We start from the raw sequence: 24,425 nt of genomic DNA, 5'->3' as shown, positions 1-24,425 counted from the left end.
TGTAAAGGAAAATTTTACCTTGTATAAATTTAACTTGTGATGTTATTTGATGTAAAGAGTTGCACTTTATGTAATCCAATATTTATATTTTTTCCTTTATTTTGTGTTTTGGATGGTTTTCCCTAGTATATTCTTCTTTTTAATAGTTTTATGTTAATTGATCTGCATTTTATTTGCATTTTTGTTATTATATTCTATGTGGTGAAATTCTAAATCATCTTAAGGGACTACATTATCTTAATTAGTATAATGATGTTTTTGTTATGTAACAATCCTCTGCCAACATACCTTTGGTTTATTTTCCTATTTTTTTCCTCCTAGAGAATAATCTAGTACATTTTGTTAAATTGTGTATCTCAGGAGCAGGCCCTGTGGCCAAGTGGTTAGGATCACACACTCTGCTTTGGCGGCCCAGGGTTTCATTGGTTCAGATCCTGGGCGCAGACATGGCACCACTCTTCAGGCCATGCTGAGGCAGTGTCCCACATGCCACAACTAGAAGGACCCACAACTAGAATATACAACTATGTACTGGGGGGATTTGGGGAGAAAAAGCAGGAAAAAAAAAGAAGATTGGCAACAGTTTTTAGCTCAGGTGTCAATCTTTAAATATAAAATTGTATAGCTCAAATCCTGCATCGTTGGGATTAAATTTTGTTTAAATATACAATTAAATTTAATAAAAATATTGACATCTTTTCAATATTTAGTTTTCAAACAACAGAAGGCACTAATACAAAAAAGGTACAGAATAATAAACAAAATACACAAATCACAATTAAAATCAAAGCTCCTGGACCACTTGCTGCCAGACAGAAAGATCAAACTCCTCGGTGACAGACGAGGTTAATGGAGGAAAACCCACACAAAAATTAAAGACTCCTTGAGAACCGTTAGGAAGTTATTTCACAGCTTTCTAGTCTTACGGGTTCCCACTTGTTACAAGCTTATAATTTCAGGACCAACTAGAAATCCAGATGGCCTTCCTCCTCTCAGCTGCTGGTTTTGATTGTAGCCAAACGCTATTGCTAAGGTTGTTGCAAGGATCACCCATATCATCATTACACTTAATATATTTATGCTGCTTCTAACCAATACTATAAAGGGGAGAAAAATGGAGAAATAAGAAGGTAAGAATTAGATAAGAATAAAGATGTCATTTCTTAGGGAATATATCATCTATGTAAAAAAATCTTATAACTAAAATACAAACTTTTGAATAACAGACTTTCACGTATTGGCCAAATTTAAAATCAGATATAAAAATTAACAGTATTTCTCAAAACTTATAATAAATAACCGTAAAACTTTCTAAAAATATCATTTACAAGAGCCTGTGTTATAAGGTATCACAGAATTAACATAGCTGAGGATTTACAACATCTCTAAGGAGAAAACTTTAAAACTCTAAAAGTTATGTTATATGTTCTAAATTTTCCCTCTTTATAACATCTGCAAATTTGGAATGTCTTATAATTAATGAGGTTTGAAAATATTATGTCATAATTTAATTAACAGTATTTTCATTTTCTTTTTTCTTAATTGTCCATAAAACAATGGTGTATCTACCAATTAATATCTTAGCTTCAATGAATCATGGAAATGGTTATAGACGATGATTGGAAGATGTGGACATATATAATTATTTTGGATGAGATGACTTCGTATTATAAAGATGTCTATTCTTCCTAAATTAAGTTACAGAGTTGATGTAATCTTAACTCTAATTCAATGGAGTTTTTCAAAAAGTTGAAAAACTTGAATTAAAATTCAAATGGAAAAATAAAGGAAAACAAAAACTAGTCACTCTTATAAAAAAAAATAAACGTAAGGAATTTGCCCCACCAAATATTAAGATATGAGACAGTCCTCACTTTTCACTACACACACACACAAATAAATGATCAAGTAGGTCAAAATCATGCAAAACAGTCTAAATAACCAATGAGAAAAATTAGTACTGTTCCAGGACCTTTAAAGTTTTTTCTCAAAATATTAAATTCTCCTAGTGTTGGTTATATATACATATGGAAATGAAAAAAAATAGGAAAACTAACACTCAGTACACTGCAATGTAAAACATTAGATATACTGAAAATTAAAGTGTTTTGATATTTATAAAAAGACTATTGAATAGTTTGAATGTTGTTTGCCTTCTCTATTAAAGAACTTATGACATGGCTTGAAGATCTTTCTATGCTTTGGAGATTGTCAACTTTTCTCTAAGTTTGGACCAGTTGCCAAAATTTTATCCTTTGCGCTTCCAATGTCCTGAGATGCCTCTGTGAGGTTTGTTCATATGAACATTTTGGCTGGCGTCACTTCCTCTGGAATATCTTCATCCTTTTCATCAAAACTACTTTTCTCATTTATGCTGATAAATTCACCTTCACTAAGCCCCTCTGGTTGTGTATCTAGAGTTTCTCCACCAGCAACAGTGTCAACATTCTCACGGGCAGTTATTTCTTCTATAATTCCGTTTACATTTGGCTCACTTCCAGCATTATCACTTTCCATTTTTTTGCGGCACTTTCATTTTTGTGGGATAATTTCTTCTTTTGAGTATCCATTTTTTTTGAAATGTCATGTAAGGATATCAGTAGAACAGTAGGAGACAACAGAATTGCGTGCTTTGCTCTCAGTGTGTGAACTGAATAACAGATGCACAGTGACCAATCACCAAAAGACTTTGAATGAAGCAATATGACTGGTCTCTGACCATAATGTGCACCTTTCATTTACTCAGTGTTAAGTGAAATGAGAAATTAGCAGTGAGCTCTGTACTTCCTGCAGTTACTCACAATTAATTTACTCGGCGAACTAAATTTTGAATTGTGTAGTTGGAGGACTGGTGTTTTTTAACTAAACTGTGCTAAGTGAAATTCATGCAAATCAGAATCGTCCAAAGTGAGGATTGTCTGCACTCCAAGGGCAAAATAATAAAATGGGATATTATTGTCACAAGAACAGACAAACAGCAATGGAGAAAGAACAGAGAGCCCAAGGACTTCTGCACATAAAACAAGAAGCATTTCTTTAGAAGATGAGATTAGGGGGCCTCCTGGTGGCACAGCAGTTAAGTGTGCACATTCTGCTTTGGCGGCCCAGGGTTGGCCGGTTCAGATCCCGGGTGTGGACATGGCATCGCTTGGCATGCCACACTGTGGCAGGCGTCCCACATATAAAGTAGAGGAAGATGGGCACAGATGTTAGCTCAGGGCCAGTCTTCCTCAGCAAAATAGGAGGATTGGCAGCAGTTAGCTCAGGGTTAGTCTTCCTCAAAAAAAAAAAAGAAGATGAAATTAGACAACTGGCACCTTTCATGGAGAAACATACAGCTAGATACCTCCTATAACAAAAAAGATGGACTCTAAAAAGACTAAGTTTTTAAATATTCAAAGCAAAACTATAAAATTAATGAAAAGAATATCTTTGTGAATGTGGAGAGAAATAATAATTTTTAAAAATCCATTTTTTGTTTTCCCTCATCCTTTTCAGTGAAAATTTAGTGAAAATTATTTCACTACGTGATATGTTAGCATGGTTCTGAAATCAGATCTCTACAAAAGATCTTCTCAGAGAATGTCCCTCTGTCCAGGCCTTCTACTCCATTCCCGTCACTTCTATCATTCCCACTTTTTGTTCTGCATGAACATTAAAGGAAGTTACAGCATATCATAAACTGAGATAAAGCATCTAGAATATATGTGATTAAAACTCATAAAGGAATTTTACAAATAAATAAGAAAAAGTGAATAAATTAGTAGAAAAATTATCTGGAGAAAACATTTGAATATCTAATAACATAAAAAGGGGCTCATATTCTCAGTATATTTAGATAAATGACATACCATATCATCTTCATATATTTAAAAGTTTTTAAGTGCAGTATTGATTTTGGGTGAGTATATGGTATAATGGAAATACACAGGTTTTTTTGTTGTTGTGTAAATTTATGCAAACACTTTAGAAAACATCTTCCATTTCCCATCACCTACTAAAGCTGAAAACGTGCACCACCCAGTGAACAGAAATTCGATTCTTCTCTCGAATGGTAAACACAAAATTCAGAATAACGGTTACCTCCAAAGCTGGAGATAAGAAATGAGGTAGATGATACCTTGAAGTTAAGAGAAATGATCTGCTTCATAAACTCGTTAGCAGATGCACCGGTGTTCATCCTAACCCTAATTGTGGAAGGCGAACAATTCCCTGAAGATGCTCACTCCCTACTCCCTGGAATTCGTGAATACTTTATGTTCCATGATAAAAAGAGCTTTGCAGATATAATTGAGGTTAAGGTTTCAAAATAGGGAGATTATCCTGGATTATCTCAATGGGCCAAGTCTAATCAAATGAGCCCTTAAAAACAGAGAGTGTTGTTCAGATGGAGTAAAACAAATGTGGTGGGAGGTGAGAATGGGACTCCACCCACCCTTGCTGGAGGGGTACCTATGGAAAGCCCAAGAGAGAACCCAGGCAGCTTCTAGGAGCAAAGAGATGGCCTTGGCTAACAGCCTACAAGGAAATGGAGACTTCATTCCTACATCTGCAAGGAACTAAATTTGGCCAGCCAACTGCGTGAGATTGGCAGCAGATTCATCCCCAGAGCCTCTGGGAAGGAACACAGTTCTGCCAATACCATGAGTTTGACCTTGTGAGATTTTAAGCAGAGGACCCAGGTGAGCTTTGCTGTAATTACACTTCTGACCTACAGAATTATGAGATAATACATGGCTGCCGTTTTAAGCCACTAAATGTATGGTAATTTGTTAAGGCAGCAATAAAAACAAATACACTAATATTTGTACATTACATGTATATTTAAACAATTATTGTAATCTAGTTACTATTTTATATAACAAAAAATTAGTTAAACCCACACTTGTAAAACCTTAATTTTTCTTACATATCTGTTAGCCTGAAAATGAGAATTCCAATTTTATATTATTTAGAAATTTACAAATAAGAATGTTAAATATTAATATTAGGGATAAGTTAAATTTGTACTCAAAGGAATTTCATAGGCTTATGGCTTTCAGAATTAAAGATGCCTTGCTGTGTAGTGGTTAATTGAAGAAGCTTTTGAATCCACAAGGTTGATAAACCAGTTGTAGGTTCTTGCCCACTTCATATTATTTTTATATTATCTGTGCTTTTCTGTTACAAAGAACAAAGTGAGTGTAAGTATAGTTTCTCAGTCCAACTCAAATGTGCTTTGACTCAAGCAAATGATAGCTGTCCTTAGTTTCTAAATTTATTGGCAATGTTTTTTTCTGTTTTGTGTGTTTTGACTGTGCATAAAATTAATTAGTTCAAGGTAGGGGTCAGCAAACTATGGCCCACTAGCCAAATCCAGCCTGGTACCTATATTTGTAAATAAAGTTTTAAACATAAAACCCATTTTATTACTTATTGTCTATTCTTGCTTTGATGCTACCATAGACAGTTGAGTAGTTGTGACAGAAACCATACGGTCCACAAATCCTAAATTGATTACCGTTTGGCTCTTTACATAAAAGTTTGTCAAATCCTGATTTAAGGAAACATATAAATGCCATTTTCATGGTATCTTCATAGTATAAAAATCAATGAGAGACAAATTAATGATGATTATTAAAAATACATAAGCTATAATCTTCCCATATTTGAAAAATACGTAATTATAAAACATGTTCAGAGACTTAAGAAAAAAAGCTCTTTTAATTGAAAGAGAAAGCCTGGCAAAGAAAGCATGTGGAATAAAAGAATGTGGAAATCTGTATATGAATATATCCAGTACCTACAAAGCATTCCCTAAAGTCAACATGCCCTAGAATTTCCCATCTCTTCATATTTCCGGTCTTGTAAGACCCTTTCCCTTTCCCCTCTTTTCTTTTTAAACCAGTTACTGGCTCTTTGTTTCATTAGTAGCTGTTCCAATTATACGTAAGCATGGCTAGTTTTCCTCTATAAAATACATTTAAAAGGTGAAGGAATTAAAATTTTAAAAATACGTATGTTTATCCTGTAACGTAGTGAAGAGAAAAATAATCTCGTAGCTTATTTTTGTTCATAGAATTGGTAGAATAAGAAATCATGAACTGATTTCTCTGGAGTGGAAAAAAAGTGAAAGTTGAAATTGGACCATATTCTAAGAGAAGTATAATTAGATAAAGTTAATGTTCCAAGCAAGATCTATATGTTCTATTTCTAATTTCCACTCTTCACAGAGCTTCTAAATCTTTTCCAATTCTTGGCTTAGATTTAATCATCATTCTCCCTGAAAGTGACTTAAAATGAATTCATTATGTGACTTATTTATATAATAGTTGAACAAGGAAAGCCTCTGAGACTAATCATGGACTAAAACAAATAGACCAGAATTCATAAACAAGCAACAGCCATGATATAGTATGTATAATTAGAATTTTATTTATACTTTTTTTATGTGTCATCAATATTTGGAGAAACGCATTTAAATAAAATAATTATGTATTATTATGCCCTTCTGAGTTTTTATGTCTTTTCTCTGCTAAAAAGAGATAAATATGTAAAATGATTGATTTTTTTCTCCTAAAAAGGGAGACTAAACTGCAATATGGGCTTTAAACATTCACCCCTGAAATGTTTCCTAAACTTTCCTTTCGATAGTCAGATAAGGAGGGCATGGGCATATGTAACCAGGGATCTTGTGGTGTGACCAAAATAGTCGTTTGACGAGTTTGTGAGGAAGGCAGAAGTGGTTTGATGGGAGAGGAGGAAGATTGGAAGATTTTACTTTTGAAAACTTGAAAATTAAATTTAATTTTTTCCCTTGATCTTAACATTGTGACAGTGTTCTGTACTTGCATGAAGTTAAGCTAAGAACTATCTCATATTTAGGAATAAAGTGTCCTTACAAAAAATTATTTAAAAAGGAGTAAGCTAAGGAGGAAAGGACCAATGAGCATTCTATTTCTTTTTAAAGGTACACTTTTTTTTGGCAAGGAAGATTGTTCCTGAGCTAATATCTATTGCCAATCTTCCTCTTTTTTTTCTCTCCAAAGCTCCAGTACATAGTTGTATATGCTAGTTATAGGTCCTTCTAGTTCTTCTATATGGGATGCCACCTCAGCATGGCTTGATGAGCAATGTGTAGATCCATGCCCAGGATCCGAACTGCTGAAATCCAGGCTGCTGAAGCAGACTGCACAAACTTAACCACTATGCAACTGGGCCAGCACCAAGCATTCTGTTTTTTATTCAATATAGACTAGATATTTATCAAAATGCCAAGCACTGCCATTTCTTGGAATGAGTGATCTGGAACAATTTGTAGTGCACCATTTGCGTGACCTATGAGTTGAGTCACGTGAGGCATTTAAGGCTGCATGTTCTCATAGCAGCTTAGCAATTCAATGCTATAGGATGTTAGCATTTACCCAAGTAGAAAATCTAGAATCAGCCCTGGTTGAGATGTGTATTCATTCCTTGAGAAGCGTTACTAAAACTTCCTGGAAAAGGATAGTTGAATTGACAATTGTGCATGTATGCCTGGGATAACTGAATCACAGAAAACAATTAAATCTCTCTCAATCTAGATGTCTTTATCTGTAAAGGGGGAAACATTTTTTTTATTTCAAGGGGTATTGTGAAGATTTAATGACAATGTTTAAGTTGCCAACCTCTTGAATGCTGCCATACCCCTTAAACACTGTGCCAGTTATCCTCTATTTTGTATTTGGGTTGCCACCACAACATGGCCGTTGATGAGTGGTGTAGGTCTGTGCCCAGGAACCAAACCCAAGCTACTGAAGTGCAGTGTGCAAACTTAACCACTAGGCCACTGGGCCGGCCCTAATACTTTCTTAACTAGTCCTATGACAAAAGGTTTAAGAAAATGTTGGAAATATATTTTTTGACTTAAGTTTCTCAATACTTTCGTAAATGTTGCTCTTTATATAAATAGTCTATAGCCTTTGAAAAATATGCTTTCATTAAAAATTGTCTTTAAAATTGGGAAAAATTTATCGTTCACCTTAATGCTTGATGAGATATTTTTTAAAAGAACCAAAAAGTGCAGCTTATTATTTTTACTGCATGCATGGACCTAAATTTTTAATTGACTTGGTTATAGCTCTAAAGTTAATTATTTATTGTTTATTTTACACATTTTTAGCAGCAATTGTTAAATGGTAATAGGGTAGTAGATTCATTATTTATTCATTATGTTTTTACAAGTTGTGTGACAGCAAAATAATTTGGAGCCTTCCTTCATATTGGTACGAAAAAGATCTCTCTCTTTTTGTGGGGGCAATTAAATGGTGCTCTAGTCTGGTTTAATCCTAAACTTATTTGCATCTCTGTGGTTCTCTTTAAATAAATTGTATAATATAAAACAATGAAAAATTATTCAATAATTTTTATAATAATAATTATTAAAATATATAATTTTAAATAATATTACTGTACAATTATAGAATTCAGAATTTTCAGTTTTACACCCTTTATCAACATGATATCTTAGATAATATGATCCAAGTATAGAAATTAAATTTAGACTTTCAGATTAAAGTAGAAATCTGCTTCAGAATCACATTCTACCTAAAAATAAATGACATATCTCATGCTTATAAGGCCATTGAATCATTTACTCATCATTCAGTCTGCAAATATTCATTGGGAAGCATTCTTTGGGAGGCAGTCTTCCAAACAATGGTAACACAGTGTGCACAAAGTAGAAACAAAATGGTCCTTGAATTCAAGGAGCTAATTTCCAAAAGGGGTGGAAAAATACCTGACAATATTTAAATGGATAAGATAATTTCAGAAGGAGACAAATGCTATAACGAAGAGAATAAGATGAAGTGACTATAGGGATGGAAAATACTTCAGATATGGTTGTCAAGAAATGCTTCCATGAGGGGATAGCCCAGTGGCATGGTGGTTAAGTTTGTGTGCTCTGCTTTGGTGGCCCAGGCTTTGCCAGTTTGGATCCTAGGCATGGACCTAACACCACTCGTCAAGCCATGCTTTGGCAACATCCCACACTAAATAGAGGAAGATGGGCACAGATGTTAGCTCAGAGCCAGTCTTCCTCAGCAAAAACAGGAGGACTGGCAGCAGACATTAGCTCAGGGCTAATCATCCTCAAAAAAAGAAAAGAAAAGAAATGCTTCCATGAAAAAAATATTATACTTGTTAAATCCTGAAGACAAAATCAGTCATGCGCATATGGTGTCAATATAAACCAGATAGAGGGAAAAGCCAGTTACTGTGCAAATGCACATGCTATACGTATAGGAGAGCAAGACAATCAAAGGAAGTTGAGTGGATTGAGCAAGGTAAGGATGGAAAGAAATGATCTCAAAGTGAGAGGCAGGGGATCTGCAGGTCCATGCTGTCATGAGAAAGGGGTATGACGCTTATTACAAGATGAAGTAGATGTGGGACTGGAGCCAAGAGATAGATTTAGGAAGAGAAGTGACATGTGGTTTATATAAAATAAATAAAAGCTGCATGGAAAGTGGATAGTCTGTGGAAAAAATAGATAAAAGGAAGCAGAGAGTTGAGTCGTAAGGCTATCATAGCGTCCTGGCTAACGATGTGTGCTACTAGACATTGTTCTGTATGCTGAAAGAAAATCTACACACCTACTCATGTCTTCTTTTATCAGTTAATTCTACGAATGTTTATTAAGATTATACCAATTGGTCAAACAACTTGCTAGGCGCTGAGAATACACAAATGAATTGCACACAATCTCTGCCGTGGATGGAGGGCATCTGACAGTATGGAATGAGTCCCATATATAGATGTGTGTCCCTAGGCCTAAAATGCAGGACAAAGAAAGGAGATCTGGAGCTGGCTGTGACTAGGTGGATTTCATGGGCAATTTTCACCAGGGCAAACACAGTGCTGAGTCTATTAAATTAACATCATGTTACTAATTCTGAAAGCCATTAGTCACTGTCTCTACAGTAGTGGAGTTACTATTTACTAAAAAAGATTTCCCACATTCTACTCGAGAAGAATCATCTGTTTCATAAGAGCATACATTCGGTGATGAATCTACTACAGAGCGAATGAAGGTAGAGGTTCACAGCTCCTCACTGAATAGAACCTTTCAAAGGGCTTTATTTGTGTGCTCACTTTGCTTTTTATAATAATATTGTAAAATTTGCAAAATTAAGATGACGCCTGTTTTTACTCTGCCCCTCCCTCTTCATCAGATTTAGTCAGGAGTCCATTAGCGTGAGTGTGGATGAAGGTGTTTTGGGAACAAAGATGTGGTAAAGGGGAGTAGGGAGTATATTTAACTTCATTTTCATGAGATATGTTCAAATGGTCAGTCTTGTCTACTTATAGTTAAGTTATTACTAGAACCCTCAGTTTGGAAATGGCTTCTAGGAATCAGGTTGAAGTAGTTCCAGAAATATTTATTCATGACCTTTTGAATTTATTCAACGATTATTTATTGAGTACCTTTCATGGGTCAGAAACTGTGCTAGGAACTAGGAATATAATAACGGAGGAAAGAGACATAACCCCACACTGATGTTTCTGATGTCGTTTCCTTACAGCAGTGTCTTTGGTCACTCTGCTATATGTTTATGAACCTTTCTTCCTGTTCTCATTCTAGGGGTACTGTGGTGACTTTTCTGGCATCATGACCTAAGTCTAAGCCCAGAGGATGTGTTTGCTTTTTGAATGCTGTTTATAGCAGGTAACAATGGAAGTGTGTAGGTGCAAAGGAGAAAAGATCTTTCTAAAGACTGAATTATCTTTACATTATCTCTGTAGAAAATATTTCAAATTATTTTCATAGGAAGAGGTGATCAAGGAGCATTCGCCCAAAAAAACATGGGGAAAATATTATAGCGGTGTCAGGGAGTAAATTATAAAGAGAATAATGGCATTTTATTTGGATTTTGTGATATTTGTGGTAATTTCCAGTTTTATTAGCTTTGCAATTGACTGTGACTTTTCCTCATTCTTAATAAATATTAATGTGGATATCCAATATCATTTATAATATGTATTCTTTATTTTATATTGTTTAAGCTTCAAGGCCCACAAAACCTGAACCTACCCATTGCTATATTAAAGTAGGAATTTTATATATAGTTTTTCAACTGCTGATCTTTCAAATGTGTATTTTGCATCTGCATTTTGCATCTGAGTAAGAAATTAAAGTTCAGATATGTAAAGACATTTATCCACCAGGGTCATTCAGGTGAATTGTGGCTCTTCCCACTCCAAGCCCAGTATTCTCCCATGTACAAATTTTTTTCCTATTCATACTATTAAAAAAGGTAGATGAGTCTGCTAAATTTTGCAGAGCTGGGCTATTTATTTTTTCAAACACATTCTTAAATAATGATGAAACTGTTTTTATACATTATTACCTTCACTCTCCAACATATTTCTGACAGAGTACATAATGCATTCTCTTATTATAACATGTTTGATGACTTGCCTAAGGTCATGGATATGCTTAATTTCGACTAGAATCTTGGTCTCGTACAGAATTCTTTCACAAGATAATCATATGCTTCTTGAGAAGCAAAAGAAGAATGTATACCCAAAGAATTTTCAAGCATTTGCCAGAATGCAATTAGAATTTACCCACAAAACTGCAGTGAATCATTTTTATATTTTATGACACTGTATCTTTGTATTTCTAAAGTAAGATTTTAATGTTTTTAACCACAAAGGGAGGGATTGAGGATTAAGTCAGTGAACTGGAAAATCAGAAAGCTCATTGTACATTCAATAATATTTCCTAGACAAGCTTTTTACGAGCAACTTGTTCTAGTAAAATCCAAAGTAAGATGACAGGATACATATGAAAAGTATTAAACATTCAATAGCTCAGAAAGGTTGAAAGCTAGCAACAGTTTTTCATGTAATAGTGACAGATAAAATAAGGTAAATTTAAAATTATTTATATTAAATATAGAGACTATGTGTTTTTAAAATATGAACATTGTAGTATAAGATGCCTTGTTAATCTCAAAAACACAAGAGCAATGCTATTTGATATAAAATGCAAATGCTAGAGGAAAAATGATACAAGTGAATAACTTAATTGAGAAAAAAAGGGTGAAATTAACCCACGCCTATTTTAATACAAGAAATTAGTGATAATTATTGATGTATACCAAACTTTATCCCTCTAAATACACTATGCTAAACTTAAATAGCAATTGTATTCTATGCTTTCTGTTGTTATATGTAATTTCTACATAACATTAGCAAAAAAGAACATAATTCAGAATTTCAATTAAATTAATTTTCCAGGTTTTTTAGGATATTCCATGATAGGTGAAACAATCATAGTGCATGTTTAGTTTCCATCACACCATGGAAGCAGGGAAAATGGGATGGATTATTAATCCATGGAAAATGTGAGATATTATTTGCAGTGTGCAGGTGTTCCTCTGACAGAAAAAAAAACAAAGTTTGTCATCTGTAATATTTATCAGCTGCCTCCTACATCTTTAATTCAAGGTTTCCTTCCCTATTAGCCAGTACTTAACTGGACTGGGATTCTTGCCTGCTGTAGTGCTGTGAAGACTTTCATCCCTGTAAAGTAGGAGCCTTTGTGGCCTTGCCTTTGCTGGGCTAGGGTTACTGCAATGCTCTATTTGCAGTTATCACCAGGCACAAAGCTTCAAAAACCCTCTAGAGAATCTCTTGAGTTCTTGACATACTCTCCAGCTTTCAAAAGAAATCAGGACCAATAATTCCAGTCAGTGGAGGAAATCTTCTATTAACATTTGACCCATTGACAGGAAGAGCCCACATTGGCCAGGAGGTGTCCCTCCCATGGAAATCAACTTCTCACACTTGGAAGAGCCTACATTAGTAGAGACAAGGAGCACATATTCAACAAATGGGTAACTTGTGAAAATGATATAAGAGGAGCCAAAACTATTTTGACTCCATGGTCTGGTTCTAAGTCCTCTAGATTTTAACAGGGTGTAGGATCACATATAGGCTGTTGGTGCAGAGCATATATATTTCATCCTGAATGAAAGCTTCCTAACTTCACAAGGCATTTCCCAAGCTGGAGATTTAGCTAAATCTTTAGTAGACTATACCATCATTCTATATTCCAATTGCTTTAAATGTGCTTCTGGAACTGATGTGATATTTAATAAGGTTTCATTCTGATAAGTCAGGCATATTATAAGCACTCAGATTGTGGTGCTGGTTGAGACATTGCTAGCAGGGAAAACTTATTTGGATCTAGGTTATGTATGAATTCCTGTAAAAGCAAATTGCTGCACCTCCAGAGTGCAAAGGGTTCATACGCTTTGATGTGGCTTCAAGTTGCTAACAGGTCTTGTTGAGAGATTGTCTATTATCTACGACTCAGTGCCAGTCTCTGCTGCTGGCAGATTGGACATTCTACAGTGGCAATAGTTAGATCAGCTTTGGTAAAAGGGAGCCCTTTTTGCTCAAGCATGTCCTCTGTCCTTGCTACTATCATCACTCCAATTTGCAATCTTCTGATTAAACACTGGGGTGTTAGAAGAGAGAGACTGGCCGACAGCGAGAAAATGAGCCATTCTGTTCATTCTTTATTGGACACCTTCTTTTCAATAAAGTGATGCTCCTTGGTGGGTAATAATTTGAGAAACCAAAATTGATATGCTTTGTGCTCACTCCCATAAGTAAATTCACCTGCCTCTTTTCCAGATTTGTTTGTTTTCAATATTCCATTCTCAATAGTTTCTAGCCCCTGTCCAATTAGCTATTATCTAGAAGTATACAATATGCATTTGAAGTCAACTCCCCCACGTACAAGGTGAATGACTAGGTTAACTCCTCCCAGGTCTCCGCTGACAAGGTTATCCCTTTATCGCTACTTTTGGAGGCACCTCTGAGTGAGTCTGTAAAGCATCAAGAGTCCGTTTCAGCTGGTATGAACATAGCATATTTTGCTACATTTATGAACCAGGGAAGATTATTTCCCCCTTGATAAACACATCATAAGGAATATTACAGGGGACTATAAGTATGCAGTGTCAGAGATATATGTGACATGGGGGAGTCTGCCCACCTGTCTTGTAACTTGTAACTTCTGGACATTTTTAGGCCTTATCCTGAATGTACAATTACACCATATAACGTTTACTTGGTTGGGCCTGACTCTAAATGTACTGTTTCGATTTTATGATGTTTTGTTGCAGCTGTGTTCTCCCAACCCTTACTATTTTGTAGATTTGAAAACATTCAATTCATAATGGGCAGCAGCCATTACATGGTCATTTGATGTCTCGTGGTCAGGTGCTTGTTCCCTATTAGTTTTAATAGCATACTAGAGGCTGCTTTTCAAACACTGAGTCGTTCTCTGCCACAGAAAGCATGGTTTGCTTCAGGATCCTAAAAGTCTGATCTTGAAATCACCTCTTGAGTCTTTCCAGAGACTCCACACCACATCCATTCCCACCATGGATGTCTCCACCATGAACAAATATGCCAAGTCACATGTCTTCCGAGGCAGAGAAAGTTTATTGGAGCTTGGTACTGCTACAGGGTCTTCTATTGTTCTAGGCTGTACTCCAAACTGACAAACTTCTTGGTTACCTAATAAATGAAATCAAGCAAGTTTCCAAAGCATAGCATATACTGCCTTTAAACTCCAGAGGGATGTACTGAGTGCTGCGTCTCCCGCTTACCGGGGGGAAAGGGAGGGGATTATGAGAAGAATGGAAAGTGCAACAACTTGATCTTTACTTTAGGGGAGATGTCCTGGAAATTGTCAAATCATTTGACCTAAAGTCTTCATGGAACTAGTAGCCCTTTGAATCTTCATAGATTTGTTTTCAAACGTGGGTATAAGAGTCTTATTGAAAGGACATCAAGAGGGTTTGCCAGGTCCAATTAGCGAAATGTCATAAATATCGTAAAGACTACTAAATTCAGATAGTTTAGTTTCCTACAGTCTATATAGCAACTGAAGTCTGAAGAATCCTAGAGTAAAACAGTGAATGTGAACTCCATTTGATCCTCCTTACTGAGGAAATTGAAAAGATAACAACTGCCAGATCAGTAGCCCATAGAATGTTTTACATTATTACCAATAAAAATACCACATCTAGCCTTGCAACTATAATTAGGGTTTTGATTTCTTGGTTGAATTTAAATTTGTCTAGTATTATTCACCATGATCCAGGTGTTGCTGATTTCTTTCAGGGACACACAGGAGAGCTGCATGGGGAAATGACAGATACCGATGCCCCTCAACCCTTTAAGTCTTTCAAGGAGGGGTCCTAATTTCTGAATTTTCCCTGGGATGTAGTATTGCGTATCACTTCTGATTTACTTCTTGGCTGGTCTAGGGACCAGGTTTAGGGGCTATCTATTAGCCCTTCCTATTAGGATGGTTCTCGGTCCACAGTCAGGAAACAAGTATGGGAGTTCTGTTAGATACTATGTATGTCTATCCCAATTATGCACTCTAAGACTAAAGAAATAACTACAGTGTGGGTCCACAAATTCATCAGCCCCAGGCAAGGTGAACTCTTGCCAGCACTTGATTGGATGGGTGGATGAATGGATAGATAGATAGATAGATAGATACATAGATAGATAAGATAGATTTTCACCTTGCCAAATGAGCCTTCTCCTATGTGGGAGGACCATGATGTCACTTAAATCCCATGGTATTTCAGATCCTATATTAACAGCCTTCACATGGTTTTACTTTCTTTCTTCAATGCATAGTTGTACGGTAAGTGCCTACATGTAGTTCAGGAAAAGACTGGAGAAGTATTTATTTCATCTAATTGAGGTGATACTGCAGAGATCCTCCTCAAGAGGACAGAGCATCCTCTTCAGTCTGTGAACTGGCTTAGACTTTAGAAACTAGGCAAGAGACCAGAATTTTCTATTGCAGTATCTGACTTCTTTTGCTTTTGTTCGCCATTTCTTGATATTTCCACAAAAATAAATATATTTACAGTAAAATACAACTATAAAGTATTGTAAGTGAAACCATATTTGTCCACTCATCTGTTCTAATTATCTATTTCTGTTTAACAAATTAGTCCAAAACTTATTGCCTTAAAACAAATGTTTAATTTTGCTCACAATATTGTGGGTCAAAAATTCAGGAAAGGCTCAGCTGGTTGATCTGTCTCTGATCCATGTGCCATCTGAGCCTGAAAAATTTGTAGCCAAGACGGTTTTTACTCACATTTCTAGTAAATGTGGCTCACTAGCTTCTCTGTCTCTCTGCTCTTTGTCTCTGTCTCTCTGTCTTTCTCTCTCTCCACATGGCATCTCCGTTCCTGGCCTCTCTGCATTGTTTTGACTTCTCATATCAGAGTGCTCAGGGGACAAACTTCTTATATGACAGTTGTGACGTATACCCCTTCCCCATACCCCTCCAACAAACATTTCTATAGCAAATTTTCCAAGACACAGAGAATAGAAGCTGTTAGTCTCTTAAATCCTGAACTAGAAACTGGCACAGTGAGACATGCACCATATTTTGTTGGTCAAAGAAGTCACAGAGGTCATCCAGATACAAGGGGAGGAGGTTTAGACCCTACCTCTCATTGGCAGGAGTGTCACAGAATCAGGGTCAATCTTTAATCTACCACACTATTTTGCCCATGAGAAATCCACAAATTAAGCTACACTGTTTGTCACTCTAGGTCTCCTGTTCATTATTACAATTACAACTCCAAAGTGTCATAATATGACCTCTGTCATTTTAAAAGAATATAATTTTCATTAATACCAAGGTACCTAGCTCCATGGTAGCATCTTTTAGAGCCAATTCCAGCCTACATATTATATCAAACATTGACTTGATCAGAGATTCCAAGGCCCCATCACCAGTGCATATCTTATTGCCTTAGTGAAGATGTGTCACATGGAAGTAGGAGGCACTTTTTATCCTTCCATAATAAATCCATTCTAACATTCCCATCATTTCTGTAGCTTTCTGAACTCTTCTTCAATAATCTACTGTGACAATTACAACACTTCACTTCATTTATAATAGGCCATCATTATGTTCACAAGTCAAGAACCATCCCAGCAGAGTGTTACGACTAGCTTCAGGTGTCCTAGGTAAGAAGTTAAATTTAAGTCATGAAGATGTGCCCTCGTGTCAATAAATTCCTCCCTGCCAAGTCTTTCATTCTGTCTATCAGCACAATAGCAACAAGATCTACTCCCTCATATATTCCTCTGGTTTCCTTCTGGTTTGTATTAACCAGAAAGTCCAAATTTTCCAAATATGAGGACTTTCCTTAGAGCAGAAACTCAGTCACCCTGTTGGTATGTGCTGAAACTTGCTCTAGGTATCGGTTCATTGGTCCAGGAGGCAACAAGCAGAAGCAGACATGGATATTGACAAAGACAAGCACCATCTTGCACTGTTCTCCTCCAACAAGTGGTAGGGATTAAGTCCTCTATACGGGGGGATTAATGGGAATCTAGAGGTTCAAGATTCTCAGAATTATCTACCAAAATGTCTCAATTGCAGACCGTCCATCCTACTAGTTTCCACTCAGAGCCTGGGTACTTGGCATAAGATGTCTGCAAAAGTTATTTTTTGCAATGTTTTTTGCAGGTCTGCCACTCATAATTAAATCTAGGGCCTGATTTTCTCTACAGTATCTTTGTGGTTGCCAAAAATATGAGTCTCTTTAACTCAGTCATAGAAGCTTCTAGCTTGCCCAGCATGCCTTCGGTTGGTAGTTTTAAGGGATTTAGTTACTGGGTCACTCAACACTTCAACTTCCACCCATACCTTATCACAATCCTCCACTGATGAGAGTCTGGAAAAGCGTGATCATTTTGCATGCCTGGGCTAATCACCACCTCACCACAGTGTGGTACCTTTCTCATCAGATAGGTAGGTAGTCCACTTCCAGAACGCTATGCTATGCATAATGGGGCTGCTCCTAGTACCAACAGTCTTAACCTGGGTTCCTATCAAAAGCTTGGTTTGAGTTAAGGTTTTTCCTACAGGATATGTATTTAGAATGTGATTCCAGAGAGAAGGATGAGAGTAGAGTGAAATAAGGAAGGAGAAAAGGCCAAGAGAAGGATGCATTTTTGACTTGGCAACCCCTGTGGGGGACTGGTGTTCTAATCCTCCAGAAACTTCTAAGGAATCCTATAAATGTGTCTCTGCATAGTGCACTGAGGGAGGCAACGCAGAGGGCTTGATCACTTTGTCTCTACTCTTTTTGGTTGAAAGGCTTCCCCTGGGCACAGGCTCCGTGGTACCTGGGGGATGCACATGGATGAATGTCACAAGGGCTCTGACAGACATCATCAGAGAAGGTCCAGGCAGAAGCCAGAGAAATGTGGCACCTGCTAAGGTGAGACTCTTTCAGCGTGAAGTGTGTCAAAGCTTTGGGGAACTATTTTCTCTAACTGTGACTTGCATCAAAAGTGAGGCCAATAGGCCCTTAGCTTTGCTCAAGAGCCTGTCTGAGAGAGTCTAAGGGAGAGACGACATGAGATGGGGGAAAAAGTTGATAGATTTTAAACACGAAGTAAAAACTACAAAATTTGGCAGTGGCTTTAGATACCCAGTGTAAAAGATAGGAGGATTCGAATATTCTGGGTTTTGGAACTCTGTATGGGAAAAGCTGAAGAAAAAACAGGCTTGAGGTTAAAAACCAATTTCAGTGGGTTTGACTTAAAGTATCTGCCCCAAATGTTTAACCTTATTCAGGATTCCTACTTAGTGAATCACAGGAAGGTAATATAGGGGTCAAATTTCCATCCTTTTTGGAAATTAGGTGAGGGTGGCATGTAAATGTCAAAGACTTCAAGGAACTTTGCCAGAGAAAGCACTGAAGGGAACAAATTGGAAAGACATAGAAAACTTCCAGGCTCATGATCAGAGGATCATTTGCCAGATTAGAAGCAGTGCTGTAGCTAATCCATAATGCGAACAAAGAGCCGCATCGCCCTACAAAGCTATCGCCCAGATGCCAGAGCAAACCGGAAGAAGCTCTAATAATCACAGAGTGAAAGCTCCCTGCCAAAAAATCTCCCAGGTCTGGCTTTCTCCCCATTCTCCATAGGAAATTTTTTGAAATGGTGAATTCAAGCCTTTGTCAGGTCTTAAAACATTTGGACAGGGAAGCCTACAGTGTTCTCTAAATCAAAGTTCCACTTCCAATTGTAGACAAAGAATGAATCCCTAAAGATAAGCAGAGGGAGAAGTCACAAGCGCTGAGCATAAAATATAACAGCACAAAACAGTTGAACAACTCTATGGGCTCATAAATTTCTTTTTTAAAAGTAAAATCAATGCAAGAAACTAGGTCCAAGATAATTTTAACAGAATGCATATATTTTTGTGTGTGAAAAATTCCAAAAGATTATACAACTAGGAAGCTAGTTGAGACATGAGGGAAAAACTGGGAATTGGGATAAACAGCTTGAAAGGAAAAACAAACTGTATTTAATAAAGTAGGATAAATAATCCAAAACTGGTTGGATTCAGGAGCTGTTTAGAAAATTGGAGCAAAGGCTCCTGAAATTCTATAGAACATATAAGAAAAGGATAGAGAGTAAGAAAAGTAACAAGAGTAAAACATAGAAGCAAGAATTTCCAGTTCATATAAATAAGAATTAAAGACAGAAAAATCAAGGAATGTGGAATAATTTATAAAATTATGAAAAGAAACTTTAATGAATCAGAGAAAAGAGTATACAAATTCACAGAGACCAGTTTCTTGTCTATCTCAGAGAAAGTTTAAAATTATAAAGCAAACAAAAATAAGAATAAACAACAGTGCATATAAGCATCATTTCAATTGAAACAAGTTAAATGCAAATACAAAATTAAAATAACATATGCTGATCCAGATTTCACCAGATTAACAGTAAATAACAAAATCAAACCAAACAATAACTTAAGCAATGAGTTCCAGAAGACCTAGTGAAAACCAAAGGATTTTAATTGATTTCAACTTTTAATTAATCTAGGTAAGTAGTAGAAATGCATTTTTGCATAAGTAATAACACGGAAAGTAAACTGCTCACAGCTTCATTAATCATACACACACCCATGCACACACACACACACACGCACCCTAAACATCACATCCACTAATCAGAGGACAATCTAAAGAGAGACTCAAAATCTTTTGACAATATCTATAAGTTTATATGTGAATTCCATAAACGAATGCATGGAAGTGCCCCAAATCAGGAATTTTAAAGCAATTCTTGTCTATTCTTACAATGAAATAAATGCAGTCATTAATAAATATTGTAAAAAGTGGTCATGTAAATGAGATGTCAAAAGCAAAAGAGTTACTTAAATAATAAATTCAGCAAAGACATTTTTTTCTCTTCTAAGTGCCAACAGAGCTGAATGAAGTATAGTCATTCCCATCTAGCTTTAAAAGGGGAAAGTTTATATATACCTTTTAGAAAACAGAGATGCCAGTGTAAATATTAGTAGTGCAGCAAATTACAATATAAGCAAATCAGTCTAAATTCTCTAACTTCGGAGAATCATTTTACTTTTCAAAGAAGACTTATTAGAAGTAACTTTTGCTAGATCACTTTTTAAAATTCAGAATAATACTTGCTTTTTTGGCCGCTGTAAGGGAAAAAGCCATTTTTCTCCTTCTAACCTTGCTGAGATTCCTTTCCTAGTGGTTAGAAAAGCCCACAATTGCAAGGCTGAACATTGGAATTCATTTACTCAGCTCCATGCATGGGGAAAAAATATTCTGAGGTCCTCTAGACATACAATGTGGGGGAGAAAATGAGGGAAGTAATTTTAACAAATGGACTATGAGTCTTGTAATATCTTGTCTCTACTTTTCTTCTCTGTTGTTTATTAAACAATGGATTTTTTAAATGTCCATCTTTCTGAGACTCTTTATCTCTTGTTTTTCTGATAATTTAAAGTATGCTCTTAGTTTACCTTACTCATTTAATATCCAGATGAGTTATATTGTGAGACATTTTTAAGGCTTCAATTAATGGCACATTTCAGAAGAATCACTGGATTTATATGAATCATTATTTCCAGCATCACTAATACACATCGTACAATTTTACCCCTAAGTTCCTTCAAAGGTGACCTGCCAATGTGAATAGATCCTGGATATCCATCTTGTAAAATGCAGAATCTTCCTTTTGGATGTGGTTTGAGAATTCATGAACATATTCATATTTGTTTGAAAATGGAGGCAGCCTTCCTTATTAAAATGGACACTCACTCCTTCCTTTGCTCTGAAAGGTGAACAAAGCCATGCAATTCTATGAGCCCATAGTTCTAATGGAAATCATCACAGTTATAAGCAAGTTTAAGCCCACATAGAAAAGGGATCCTATATTATTGACCTGTTTTAGAACATTTGCCAAGTGTTTCATCTCTCGAATAGACTGTGCAATGCCATAAAAGGAGAGTGTTATTTGCCCAAACTTGGTGTTGTATTATAAGTCATGGGTATTGTTGGACGTTTCCTTAGAGAGAGTTGAAGGCTGATACAGAATATGAGTAAAATAGCATACATATCAAGAGCCAGCCCAAACATAGGTAAGCCCATAAACGACATATATGTCATTGTAAATCATCATACCTTCTTTCCTAAATCTGAAAGTCACACACAGAAACAAAGTGACACTCTACTTTATAAAGCTTGGATTTTCAGTATAACCTATGGGACAACTACAAACACTGAACCCCTTCAACAGGATATCATCTTTGACAGAGTACAATATTCCAGGGACTTTAGATGCTAAATAAAGGCAGGTTTGTCACTTGCGTTTTGGTGGAGACTCAAAGAAAGGCAGAGTGAGAAAGCTGTATAGTTAAAGAAGGGCAAACCTTCATGTATGCTTTGTCTGGAGGCTGTTGACATGGGAAAGCTGTAGGTGGGCTGCCTAGAAGCAGGGCATACTGTTTGATTGGTTAGGAGTTCATATTTCGCTTTCTCCATTTGGTCCTAAATTGGAAGTGGAGGCAAAAGTTAGGGAAGCTGCCAGTTATTAACAAGTCCTGGTCATTTGGGACCTGTTGCAACAGGGGTTATTGTTTGGCTTCCTAAACTGGCTGCTAAAGATGGTAGTTTGACTGCCTGGACTGGCGACTGCAAATAGCGGGCTGGCCTCCTGGATTGGTTGCTGCAGATTGTGGGTCAGAGTCCTATTTTTATATATGATCTGGCTGGTTCCCATCTGTATGTTCAGTTTCTCGATTTATTAGTCACTTAGCAAAGGATTTTATGTATAGTAACTTACCCTGGTGAAAATTCTATGATACAGGTACGGCTATTTCCCTTACCCTAAACACAGAGAAATTGAAGCCTAGAAAAACTAAGAAACAGTTCAAGGTCACTAGCTAAGAAATCATGGTGATACAATTTGAATGCTCTAATTTATTATTCTTAGTCTCTATAGAAGTGCTTACCAATAGGACTTTCTATGATGATAGAACTATTCAAAATCTATGCTGTCCAACATAATAACCTATGGTCGCATATGGCTACTGAGCACTTGAAATGTGGCTAGTGCGACTGAAGAACTAAATTTTTAGTTATATTTAATCTTTTTTTTCCTTAAAGATTGGCACCTGAGCTAACATCTGTTGCCAATCTTTTTTTTCCTTCTTCTTCTTCTCCCCAAACCCCCCACAGTACATGGTTGTATATTCTAGTTGAGAGTGTCTCTGGTTGTGGCATGTGGGATGCTGCCTCAATGTGGCCTGATGAGCGCTGCCATGTCTGGGCCCAGGATCCAACCAGCAAAACCCTGGGCCGCTGAAGCTGAGCGCACGAACTTAACCACTCGGCCATGGGCCGGACCCTAGTTATATTTAATTTTAATTAGTTTAAATATGTATTCAAATAGCCACATGTGGCTCATCGTTTCTGTATGATAGAAGACAGCTCTATGCAATACTGACTTTCTGAAAATAGGCATTTTGAGGGAAATGTCTTAGTTCAGGTTGCTTTAACAAAGTGGCGTAGACTGGGTGGCTGAAACAACAGTAATTTCTTCTTCATGGTTCTGGAGGCTGGGAAGTCTGAGATCAGGGTGCCAGCATAGTTGGGTTCTGGTGAGAGCTCTCTTCCTGGTTTTCAGAAAGCTGTCTTCTCGCTATGTCTTCACATGGTGGAGAGAGAGTTCATCTCTCTCATGTCTCTTACATGGGCACTAATCACATTCCTGAGGGCTCCATCTTCATGACCAAATTATCTCCCAAAGGCCCAATCTCCAAATACCATCACATTGGGGATCAAGCTTCAATATATAAATTTTGGGGAAGACAAACATTCAGTGTAGGAAATAAAACATCATTTTTATTATTTATTATTTATTTATTGTTTTTGTGAGGAAGATTGGCCCTGAGCTAACATCTGTGCCAAGCTTCCTCTGTTTTATCCTGGATGCCACAATAGTGTGGCTCAGGGAGCAGTGCTAAGTCTGCTGAACCTGTGAACTCTGAAGCCGAGTGTGGAACGTAACCACTACACCCCTGGGCCAGCTCCAAAATATCATTTTTAAACCCAAGCACTTAGAAGGAAGAAAATGTAACAGAGTAGAAGAGACTAGGATGAAATATAATTGCTTTACATCATATATATGTATATATTTTGTCTTTATATTACATATTCTCTATATATGTATGTACATATATTCTATATATAGCTAGTAAATGTGTTGTGTACAAAATAGAGTTACAGTACTCACAGGTTTAGTAATATAGGATAGGATAGAATAGAATAGTTTAGTATACTAGTAGTGGTAGCAACAACAGTAACAAAGAATGAAGCCAATTCACCATAATGTTGAAAGATTATGAATTCCAGTTGTTGAGGAACCAAAAAGATAACTGAGTTGTACAAGATCTTTCTACATCCCAACTGTGCTATAGGCCCCACGGTCATGAAGGATTTTGATGGCATTTCTCATGATCTTATTTCTATATCCCACTAGTTGATATTACCTGATACTCTCAGTTCCTGAAAATCAAACGAGCCAAATACATTGCACTTAATGTATATAATTTTTCATTGAAATTAAACAGTAATGTCCTCTTTAATCCCATATGCTTTTTATGATATGCTATACTTTAGGTAGTGAGACCTAGACATTCTTTCTCCCTATACAGGCATTCTGCATACAGAAAATGGTAATCAGATACATAAAATGACACTATAAATGTGCAATTTCAGAAATAAGGATCTTAAAGTTGTTGTATCTGAATACACATTCTACTAAACTAATATTAGATACTTACATTCAACCCTAACACATTCTCAATGGAATATATATTCTCCTGTTATTGACAAATGCTAAGCAGCAACTTCTCCTTCTTTTCAAGTATTTTGCATAATGATAGATATTTTTCCAGTTAAAATTACAGTCAAAAGTATATTGCTTAAAGGATAGCAGTGCTTATGATACCATAATGGTAAATCATACTTTTGAATCCATTGCTATCGGAA

Source organism: Equus przewalskii, chromosome 16 (assembly GCF_037783145.1).
Source record: "Equus przewalskii isolate Varuska chromosome 16, EquPr2, whole genome shotgun sequence".
NCBI classification, from domain to species: domain Eukaryota; kingdom Metazoa; phylum Chordata; class Mammalia; order Perissodactyla; family Equidae; genus Equus; species Equus przewalskii.
The sequence above is the reverse complement of the archived record's forward strand: the minus strand, read 5'-3'. Positions refer to the sequence as shown.